Source organism: Ischnura elegans, chromosome 8 (genome assembly GCF_921293095.1).
Source record: "Ischnura elegans chromosome 8, ioIscEleg1.1, whole genome shotgun sequence".
Lineage (NCBI taxonomy): Eukaryota > Metazoa > Arthropoda > Insecta > Odonata > Coenagrionidae > Ischnura > Ischnura elegans.
Genome location: NC_060253.1, coordinates 95,301,226 through 95,314,089, shown reverse-complemented (window position 1 = coordinate 95,314,089; position 12,864 = coordinate 95,301,226). Strand labels below are relative to the sequence as shown.

General features: G+C 33.4%; 2 protein-coding genes across 3 annotated transcripts in view; one reads left to right on the top strand and one right to left on the bottom strand.

Annotated features, from left to right (window-relative positions):
• Positions 1-12,864, bottom strand: part of LOC124163402 (cleavage stimulation factor subunit 1) — a 99,381-nt gene that overhangs the window by 62,961 nt on the left and 23,556 nt on the right. The window lies entirely within an intron of this gene.
• The window catches only part of LOC124163404 (neprilysin-2-like), an 85,268-nt gene that overhangs the window by 71,650 nt on the left and 754 nt on the right, over positions 1-12,864 (top strand). The gene's annotated exons all lie outside the window — the stretch shown is intronic.

The window sequence follows — 12,864 nt, the reverse complement described above, 5'->3', positions numbered from 1 at the left end:
CGCCAATGCAGTTAAAGCAGAAAACCGATGATATTCCGCGGAGTTCTCAATATCTAAAGCGCGTGTATCCAAGTGCATCCAAAATCACCACAGCAAAACTAACCTCTTTCACTGTATATTCAAAACTAAATTCATATATAAATTTCTTTCTGGAAACGGAAATTCCGAAAAAAAGGTAAAAGGGACCGCACACGAGCAACGTGGGGTCATAAAAAGACCCTTTTCGCGACTACCGCATGGGGTGGACGGGCAAATACCAACCAGCTGCAGGCTGGTCGCCTGGTTGTAAAATCTATTTTGTCTTTGAGGTTAGAAGCAGGCTAATAGAGCCGTTTTACCCATCCAAGGGGTAAAATGCACGTGCGGAATTGTCAGAGTTTCAAAACAGCTAGTTTGCATTCGGGAATTTGGTAAGTAGTCACTAGTCAGTAGAAATGGATAGAGGAGCGAATTCATTTACCTAAAGTGACAACAAATCAACATGAAATGAAATATTAATAATTATGTTGAAATAAAACATATCCACAGCAAAGACTTCATAGCGCTTTATGATGTACGCTGCGTCACGACATTCCATGCGCCCAGGGAGCAGCCGCGGACTGCGCGGCACGGTAAAAACATCGATTTTATTTTGTTTTTTGGGAACGGTCGCAGATTATTTCTGTGGATGGAGACTCTTAAAGGCTTTATGCAATTACGATGTAAATATCTGAGAGCAACTCGTTGTCCTTCTTTTTATACAGCCACACACGGGCAAAAACGTTACTGAAATTAGCGTCCGCCATTTTGTACTGCATTGGCGATAAGTATTACAAGACAGTAAAGAAATCCGGTTACAACAAAAGGAAAATAAATGTAGTAATAATATATCATAGCTTTTATTCAATAAATTTGCTTGAAATGATTCACTATCCAACATCCGTCGAGTACGGCAATTCCCGTGGCCAGCAGCCAGCTCCGGGCGGTGCCGCACGTTCGAAAAATCGATCTTAATTTCGGCGTCGCAGGTGGTCGCAGCTGTACTTCCGATTATCATAATCTATATACTTTGTTGTATATGTGGTGTAAATATCTCGAGGTAACTCGGTGATCCTTTTTTTAAAATCCTACATAAACACAAAAATTTGACGAAAAACAGGGTCCGCCATTTTGTATCGTATTGGTCACAAATACAACAACTAAGTCATGAAAGTTGATGGTAATCGATGATAACAAACCGTTTAACAAATTTATAAATTTTTGTTGCTATTGAATTACTACTAAAGGTGTGACATTAGTTTAAACATGCTGAATATCGAAAAAAATTCAAAGCGGGCAATTTCCGCCAAATTTGTTCAATTTTGAGGCTATGTATTTTATATAAAAAATTAGCCTAAGAAAAATATTTTGCGTCAAAAAATGCACTAATGTGTTGGCAACAACTGTGCAAAGTTTCAATTTCCATACTCAAAAAAACCATTTTCGAGGTTTTGTCCAGCTTTTTTCGATTTCAGCCCACTGTGCGCCGCCGCGATAGGAGGCCAACGACGCCTTCAAGGAGTGGGGTAGGAAGGGTGGGATAGAGAAAAACCTTCGCCACTATGAAAGCGGCCATAATTCGTTGTGCCAACGATTTTGGAAGATTTTTCTATAAAAGAGAAAAATCCAACGATCATATCGTTGGAGCCCTTTCAGACGATCCCAGTCTCTGACTAAGACACATAAACATCGAGGCCTCCATGGCAACAATACAAAATATGATGGCACCACATGTGGTTGCCACTTACACACATGCATACTATTGCTATCCTAATATTCGAACTACATACTGCAGTCCTCCATTTCTTTCCACCCCAAGCCACTACTTTCACCACCCTGAGTCTCTTCGGCATTCCTCTTGATCTGCCTTGGCTACTCGTCCCTTGCGACTTTCCCACCAATTTTTCCTTCCATTATATTTCCCATATGATTTCTGTGTTTGTATATTAGGCCATTCCACCCTCTTCTTCTTCTTCTTTGATGTACAGTGACCCTTAGTGTCCGTTCTCCTCCTATTCTTCAATGTAATTCTCACCCTGTCCGTCCGTTTCATTTTCAGCATCCATCACCACGTCTCGAAGGCCTCATTTCTTTTATGATCACTTTTTCTGACGCTCTGAGATTCTGAACATTAAAGTACCACTGCCCACACGAACTTTTTCCCTTACAATTACTGTCTGCATCAAAATGATGTGCCGCTGTACTTTGCAAATTTTCATCTGGACTTCAGTGCATGCCATAATAATTAATACATCGTCATTTTAAAGGAAATTTTATTTTAAATTCTAATTTATTTTTCTCTTTATGAAAAATTCAAAAATGTGGACACGCCAGTGCAATAAATGACTCCGCGCACCGAAAAATTAGCCGTTTTGTCAACCTCATAAACTTTGCCACCCAACCTAGGGAGAACTACCTCGTCTGCAACATTCATCTTCCACAATAAGTTACAAAAATTAATTTAAATTAATGAAATGGCTTTTGCGTATTTTTATAACGCATATTTTGTTGTAAAATAACGAAAATGTTTGAACACTATGTAGTCCTACAGTTTACCCCGAAAGAATAAATAAAATTGATAGAAACACTTCTTAATTTATTTGCCATTTCTCTATGATACATAATCTGTAAAAATATTGATATTTGTGAATGTCAACAACTTCTATCAATGCCATGTTGCCAAACGGGGCCCGGCCTGCGCTGGTTACCGGGAAGCAAAGTTTAGAGCGCAAGACGTGGCAACGCAGCATTCGTTAGCTCTGGCGTATTCATTTAATGCCCATATATAATATTTACTTCATAAAAAATATGTTTTTTCGGATACAATTCGGTCTTTTTTTAGAGAGATAGACTGTAGATCAGACAGATTCAGAATGTATTTATTTCCACGATTATAACGGCAGTGTTAGAACTCACAAATAGATTAATTTTTGAAATACTTTCTCGAAAATATTAATAATAACAATCAGGAATAAGTCTCTTTGTAGCTACCTCCTAATTTTGTTTTCCTAATGCTTTGAAATCGGTTTTCTGTCACAGTACCGCATTTTCCTTTAACGCAATTACCAACAAAGTACATGTGATGTTTATGGCACAAACTATGAGGCCATAAAAAAATACAATGGTATATAGTGGGGTGGGAGTCAGTCATTCACAAATATCAATATTTTTATAGATTAATGCCGACAACAAATTTAATGACGACAATAAATTTAATGCCGACAACAAATTAATGCCGACAACAAATTAATGCCGACAACAAATTAAATGAGGAGAACAAATTAATGCCGACAGGAAATTAAATGACGAAAACAAATTTAATGCCGACAACAAATTAATGCCGACAACAAATTAAATGACGACAACAAATTAATGCCGACAGCAAATTAAATGACGACAACAAATTTAATGCCGACAACAAATTAATGCCGAAAACAAATTAAATGCCGACAACAAATTAATGCCGACAAAAAAATTAAATGCCGACTACAAATTAAATGCCGGACACAAATTAATGCCGACAATAAATTAATGCCGACAACAAATAAATGCCGACAAAAAAATTTAATGCCGACAACAAATTAAATACCGGACACAAATTAATGCCGACAACAAATTAAATGCCGACAACAAATTAATGCCGACAAAAAAATTCAATGCCGACAACAAATTAAATGCCGGACACAAATAAATGCCGACAACAAATTAAATGCCGACAACAAATAAATGCCGACAGCAAATTTATGCGGAACAAAAATTAAATGCCGACAAGGAATTAAATGCCGACAACAAATTAATGCTGAAAACAAATTAATGCCGTCAACAAATTAATGCCGACAAAAAATTAATGCCAACAACAAATAAATGCCGACAAATAATTAAATGCCGAACAAATTAATGCCGAAAACAAATTATATGCCGAACAAATAATGCCGAAAGAAAATTATTGTCAACAACAAATTAATGCCGACAACAAATTAAATGCCGACAACAAATTAATGCCGACAACAAATTAATGCCGACAGGAAATTAAATGCCGACAACAAATTAATGCCTACAAAAAATTAATGCCGACAACAAATTAATGCCGACAACAAATTAAATGCCGACAACAAATTAATGCCGACAGCAAATTAAATGACGACAACAAATTAATGTCGACACCAAATTAAATGACGACAACAAATTTTATGCCGACACCAATTAATGCCAACAACAAATTAAATGCCGACAGCAAATTAATGCCAACAAAAAAATTTAATGTCGACAACAAATTAAATGCCGGACAAAAATTAATGCCGACAAGAAATTAAAAGCTGGACACAAATTAATGCCGACAAAAAAATTTAATGCCGACAACAAATTAAATGCCGGACACAAATTAATGCCGACCACAAATTAAATGCCAACATCAAATAAATGCCGACAAGGAATTAAATGCCCAAAACAAATTAATGCTGACAACAAATTAATGCCATCAACAAATTAATGCCGACAATAAATTAATGCCGACAACAAATAAAGGCCGACAAATAATTAAATGCCGACACCAAATTAATGCCGACAAGCAATTTTATTCCGAACAAATTAATGCCGACAACAAATTAATGTCAACAATAATTAATACCGACAACAAATTGAATGCCGACAACAAATTAATGCCGACAGCAAATTAAATGCCTACAACAAATTAATGCCCACAACAAATTAAATGCCGACAACAAATTAATGCCGACAACAAATTAATGCCGACACCAAATTAAATGACGACAACAAATTAATGCCGACAGCAAATAAAATGACGACAACAAATTTAATGCCGACAACAAATAAAATGCCGACAACATATTAATGCCGACAGCAAATTAAATGCCTACAACAAATTAATGCCCACAACAAATTAAATGCCGACAACAAATTAATGCCGACAACAAATTAATTCCGACAACAAATTAATGCCGACACCAAATTAAATGACGACAACAAATTAATGCCGACAGCAAATAAAATGAAGACAACAAATTTAATGCCGACAACAAATTAAATGCCGACAACAAATTAAAGCCGACAAAAAAATTAAATGCCAACAACAAATTAAATGACGACAAGAAATTAATGCCGACAGCAAATTAAATTACGACAACAAATTTAATGCCGACAAAAAATTAATGCCGTCAACAAATTAATGCCGACAACAAATTAATGCCGACAGCAAATTAATGCCTACAACAAATTAAATGCCGACAACAAATTAATGTCTACAACAAATTAATGCCGACAACAAATTAAATGCCGACATTAAATTGAATGCCAACAACAAATTAAATGACGACAACAAATTAATGCCGACAACAAATTAAATGCCATCAAAAAATTAAATGCTGGCAATATTTTAAATGCCCACAACAAATAAAAGCCGACAACAAATTAAATGCCGACAACAAATTAAATGCCGACAACAAATTAATGCCGACAACAAATTAATGCCGACATCAAATTAATGCCGACAGGAAATTAATGCCTACAATAAATTAATGCCGACAACAAATTAAATGCCGACAAATAATTGAATGCCGACAACAAATTGAATGTCGACAACAAATAAATGTCAACAACAAATTAATGCCAACAACAAATTAAATGTCGACATTAAATTAAATGCCGACAACAAATTAAATGACGACAACAAATTAATGCCGACAACAAATTAATGCCGACAGCAAATTAATGCCTACAACAAATTAATGCCGACAACAAATTAAATGCCGACAAATAATTAAATGCCAACAACAAATTAAATGACGACAACAAATTAATGTCAACAACAAATTAACGCCGACAACAAATTAAATGCCGACATTAAATTAAATGCAGAAGCAAATTAAATGACGACAACAAATTAAATGCCGACAAAAAATTAAATGCCGACAACAAATTAAATGCCTACAACAAATTAATGCCTTCAACAAATTAATGCCGACAACAAATTAAATGCCGAAAAATAATTAAATGCCGACAACAAATTAAATGACGACAACAAATTAAATGACGACAAATTAATGTCAAGAACAAATTAATGCCGGAAACAAATTAAATTCCGACATTAAAGAAAATGCCAATAACAAATTAAATGACGACAACAAATTGATGCCGACAAGAAATTAATGCCGACAGCATATTAATGCCTACAGCAAATTAATGCCGACAACAAATTAAAAGCCGACAAATAATTAAATGCCTACTACAAATTAAATGACGACGACAAATTAATGTGAACAACAAATTTATGCCGACAACAAATTAAATGCCGACATAAAATTAAATGCCGTCAACAAATTAAATGACGACAATAAATGAATGGCGACAACAAATTAATTCCGACAACAAATTAATGACGACAGCAAATTAATGCCTACAACAAATTAATGCCGACAACAAATTAAATGCCGACAACAAATTAAATGCCGACAACAAAATAAAGCCTACAACAAATTAATGCCGGCAGTAAATTAAATGCCGACAACAAATTAATGCCGACAACTAATTAAATGCCGACAACAAATTAATAACGACAACAAATTAATGCCGACAACAAATTAAATGCCGACAGCAAATTAATGCCTACAAAAAATTAATGCCGACAACAAATTAAATGTCGACAAATAATTAAATGCCGAACACAAATTAAATGACGACAACAAATTTATGTCAACAACAAAATAATACCAACAACAAATTAAATGCCGACATTAAATTAAATGCCGACAACAAATTAAATGAGGACAACAAATAAATGCCGACAAGAAATTTATGCCGTCAGCAAATTAATGCCTACAACAAATTAATGCCGACAATAAATTAAATGCCGACAAATAATTAAATGCCGTCAACAAAATAAATGACGATAACAAATTAATGTCAACATCAAATTAATGCCGACAACAAATTAAATGACGACAAAAAATTAAATGACGACAAAAAATTAAATAAAGACAACAAATTAAATGACGACAGCAAATTAATGCCTACAACAAATTAATGCCGACATCAAATTAAATGCCGACAACAAATTAATGCCGACAACAAATTAAATGCCGACAAATAATTAAATGCCGGACAACAAATTAAATGACGACAACAAATTAAATGACGACAACAAATTAAATGACGTACAAATTAATGCCGACAACAAATTAATGCCGAAAATAAATTAATGCCGAACACAAATTAATGCCTACAGCAAATTAATGCCGACAACAAATTAAATGCCGATAACAAATTAAATGCCGACAACAAATTAAATGCCTACAACAAATTAATGCCAACAACAAATTAAATGCCGACAATAAAATAAATCCGACAGCAAATTAATGCCTACAACAAATTAATGCCGGCAACAAATTTAATGCCGACAACAAATTAATGCCGACAACAAATTAAATGACGACAACAAATTAATGCCGACAGCAAATTAAATGACGACAACAAATTTTATGCCGACAACAAATTAATGCCGAAAACAAATTAAATGCCGACAACAAATTAATGCCGACAAAAAAATTAAATGCCGACAACAAATTAAATGCCGGACACAAATTAATGCCGACAATAAATTAATGCCGACAACAAATAAATGCCGACATAAAAATTTAATGCCGACAACAAATTAAATACCGGACACAAATTAATGCCGACAACAAATTAAATGCCGACAACAAATTAATGCCGACAAAAAAATTCAATGCCGACAACAAATTAAATGCCGGACACAAATAAATGCCGACAACAAATTAAATGCCGACAACAAATAAATGCCGACAGCAAATTTATGCGGAACAAAAATTAAATGCCGACAACGAATTAAATGCCGACAACAAATTAATGCTGAAAACAAATTAATGCCGTCAACAAATTAATGCCGACAAAAAATTAATGCCAACAACAAATAAATGCCGACAAATAATTAAATGCCGAACAAATTAATGCCGAAAACAAATTATATGCCGAACAAATAATGCCGAAAGAAAATTATTGTCAACAACAAATTAATGCCGACAACAAATTAAATGCCGAACACAAATTAATGCCGACAACAAATTAATGCCGACAGGAAATTAAATGCCGACAACAAATTAATGCCTACAAAAAATTAATGCCGACAACAAATTAATGCCGACAACAAATTAAATGCCGACAACAAATTAATGCCGACAGCAAATTAAATGACGACAACAAATTAATGTCGACACCAAATTAAATGACGACAACAAATTTTATGCCGACACCAATTAATGCCAACAACAAATTAAATGCCGACAGCAAATTAATGCCAACAAAAAAATTTAATGTCGACAACAAATTAAATGCCGGACAAAAATTAATGCCGACAAGAAATTAAAAGCTGGACACAAATTAATGCCGACAAAAAAATTTAATGCCGACAACAAATTAAATGCCGGACACAAATTAATGCCGACCACAAATTAATTGCCAACATCAAATAAATGCCGACAAGGAATTAAATGCCCAAAACAAATTAATGCTGACAACAAATTAATGCCATCAACAAATTAATGCCGACAATAAATTAATGCCGACAACAAATAAAGGCCGACAAATAATTAAATGCCGACACCAAATTAATGCCGACAAGCAATTTTATTCCGAACAAATTAATGCCGACAACAAATTAATGTCAACAATAATTAATACCGACAACAAATTAAATGCCGACAACAAATTAATGCCGACAGCAAATTAAAAGCCTACAACAAATTAATGCCCACAACAAATTAAATGCCGACAACAAATTAATGCCGACAACAAATTAATGCCGACACCAAATTAAATGACGACAACAAATTAATGCCGACAGCAAATAAAATGACGACAACAAATTTAATGCCGACAACAAATTAAATGCCTACAGCAAATTAAATGCCTACAACAAATTAATGCCCACAACAAATTAAATGCCGACAACAAATTAATGCCGACAACAAATTAATTCCGACAACAAATTAATGCCGACACCAAATTAAATGACGACAACAAATTAATGCCGACAGCAAATAAAATGAAGACAACAAATTTAATGCCGGCAACAAATTAAATGCCGACAACAAATTAAAGCCGACAAAAAAATTAAATGCCAACAACAAATTAAATGACGACAAGAAATTAATGCCGACAGCAAATTAAATTACGACAACAAATTTAATGCCGACAAAAAATTAATGCCGACAACAAATTAATGCCGACAACAAATTAATGCCGACAGGAAATTAATGCCTACAACAAATTAAATGCCGACAACAAATTAATGTCTACAACAAATTAATGCCGACAACAAATTAAATGCCGACATTAAATTGAATGCCAACAACAAATTAAATGACGACAACAAATTAATGCCGACAACAAATTTAATGCCATCAAAAAATTAAATGCTGGCAATATTTTAAATGCCCACAACAAATAAAAGCCGACAACAAATTAAATGCCGACAACAAATTAAATGCCGACAACAAATTAATGCCGACAACAAATTAATGCCGACATCAAATTAATGCCGACAGGAAATTAATGCCTACAATAAATTAATGCCGACAACAAATTAAATGCCGACAAATAATTGAATGCCGACAACAAATTGAATGTCGACAACAAATAAATGTCAACAACAAATTAATGCCAACAACAAATTAAATGTCGACATTAAATTAAATGCCGACAACAAATTAAATGACGACAACAAATTAATGCCGACAACAAATTAATGCCGACAGCAAATTAATGCCTACAACAAATTAATGCCGACAACAAATTAAATGCCGACAAATAATTAAATGCCAACAACAAATTAAATGACGACAACAAATTAATGTCAACAACAAATTAACGCCGACAACAAATTAAATGCCGACATTAAATTAAATGCAGAAGCAAATTAAATGACGACAACAAATTAAATGCCGACAAAAAATTAAATGCCGACAACAAATTAAATGCCTACAACAAATTAATGCCTTCAACAAATTAATGCCGACAACAAATTAAATGCCGAAAAATAATTAAATGCCGACAACAAATTAAATGACGACAACAAATTAAATGACGACAAATTAATGTCAAGAACAAATTAATGCCGGAAACAAATTAAATTCCGACATTAAAGTAAATGCCAATAACAAATTAAATGACGACAACAAATTGATGCCGACAAGAAATTAATGCCGACAGCATATTAATGCCTACAGCAAATTAATGCCGACAACAAATTAAAAGCCGACAAATAATTAAATGCCTACTACAAATTAAATGACGACGACAAATTAATGTGAACAACAAATTTATGCCGACAACAAATTAAATGCCGACATAAAATTAAATGCCGTCAACAAATTAAATGACGACAATAAATGAATGGCGACAACAAATTAATTCCGACAACAAATTAACGACGACAGCAAATTAATGCCTACAACAAATTAATGCCGACAACAAATTAAATGCCGACAACAAATTAAATGCCGACAACAAAATAAAGCCTACAACAAATTAATGCCGGCAGTAAATTAAATGCCGACAACAAATTAATGCCGACAACTAATTAAATGCCGACAACAAATTAATAACGACAACAAATTAATGCCGACAACAAATTAAATGCCGACAGCAAATTAATGCCTACAAAAAATTAATGCCGACAACAAATTAAATGTCGACAAATAATTAAATGCCGAACACAAATTAAATGACGACAACAAATTTATGTCAACAACAAAATAATACCAACAACAAATTAAATGCCGACATTAAATTAAATGCCGACAACAAATTAAATGAGGACAACAAATAAATGCCGACAAGAAATTTATGCCGTCAGCAAATTAATGCCTACAACAAATTAATGCCGACAATAAATTAAATGCCGACAAATAATTAAATGCCGTCAACAAAATAAATGACGATAACAAATTAATGTCAACATCAAATTAATGCCGACAACAAATTAAATGACGACAAAAAATTAAATGACGACAAAAAATTAAATAAAGACAACAAATTAAATGACGACAGCAAATTAATGCCTACAACAAATTAATGCCGACATCAAATTAAATGCCGACAACAAATTAATGCCGACAACAAATTAAATGCCGACAAATAATTAAATGCCGGACAACAAATTAAATGACGACAACAAATTAAATGACGACAACAAATTAAATGACGTACAAATTAATGCCGACAACAAATTAATGCCGAAAATAAATTAATGCCGAACACAAATTAATGCCTACAGCAAATTAATGCCGACAACAAATTAAATGCCGATAACAAATTAAATGCCGACAACAAATTAAATGCCTACAACAAATTAATGCCAACAACAAATTAAATGCCGACAATAAAATAAATCCGACAGCAAATTAATGCCTACAACAAATTAATGCCGGCAACAAATTTAATGCCGACAACAAATTAAATGCCTACAACAAATTTATGCCGACAACAAATTAAATGCCGACAACAAACTAATGCCGATCACAAATGAAATGCCGACAACAAATTAATGCCGACAATAAATTAAATGCCGACAAATAATTAAATGCGGACAACAAATTAAATGACGACAACAAATTAAATGCCGAAAAAAAACTAAATGCCGACAACAAATTAAATGACGTCAACAAAATAAATGCCGACAAATAATTAAATGCCGGCATCAAATTAAATGACTACATCAAATACATGCAGACAACAAATAAATGCCGTCAACAAATTAATGCCGATAACAAATTAATGCCGACAACAAATTAATGCCGACAACAAATTAATGCCTACAACAAATTAATGCCTACAACAAATTAAATGACGACAACAAATTAATATCAACAACAAATTAATGCCAACAACAAATTAAATGCCGACATTAAATTAAATGCCGACAACAAATTAAATGACGACAAAAAATTAATGCCGACAACAAATTAATGCCGACAACAAAATTATTCTTACAACAAATTAAATGCCGACAACCAATTGAATGCCGACAAATAATTATATGCCGACAAAAAATGAATGGCGACAACAAATCTATGCCGACAACAAATTAAATGCCGACAACAAATTAAATTACGACAACAAATTAAATGCCTACAACAAATTAATGCCGACAACAAATTAAATGACGACAACAAATAAATGTCAACAACAAATTAATGCCAACAACAAATTAAATGTCGACATTAAATTTAATGCCGACAACAAATTAAATGACGACAAAAAATTAATGCCGACAACAAATTAATGCCGACAACAAAATTATTCTTACAACAAATTAAATGCCGACAACCAATTGAATGCCGACAAATAATTATATGCCGACAAAAAATGAATGGCGACAACAAATCTATGCCGACAACAAATTAAATGCCGACAACAAATTAAATTACGACAACAAATTAAATGCCTACAACAAATTAATGCCGACAACAAATTAAATGCCGACAACAAAAAAATGCCGACAACAAATTAAATGCCGACAACAAATTAAATGCCGTCAACAAATTAATTCCGACAAAAAATTTAATGCCGACAACAAATTAAATGCCTGCCACAAATTAATGCCGACCACAAATTAAATGCCGACATGAAATAAATGCCGACAAAGAATTAAATTCCGACAACAAATTAATGCTGACAACAAATTAATGCCGTCAACAAATTAATGCCGACAATAAATTAATGCCGACAACAAATAAATGCCGACAAATAATTAAATGCCGACAACAAATTAATGCCGACAAGCAATTAAATGCCGAACAAATTAACCCTCAT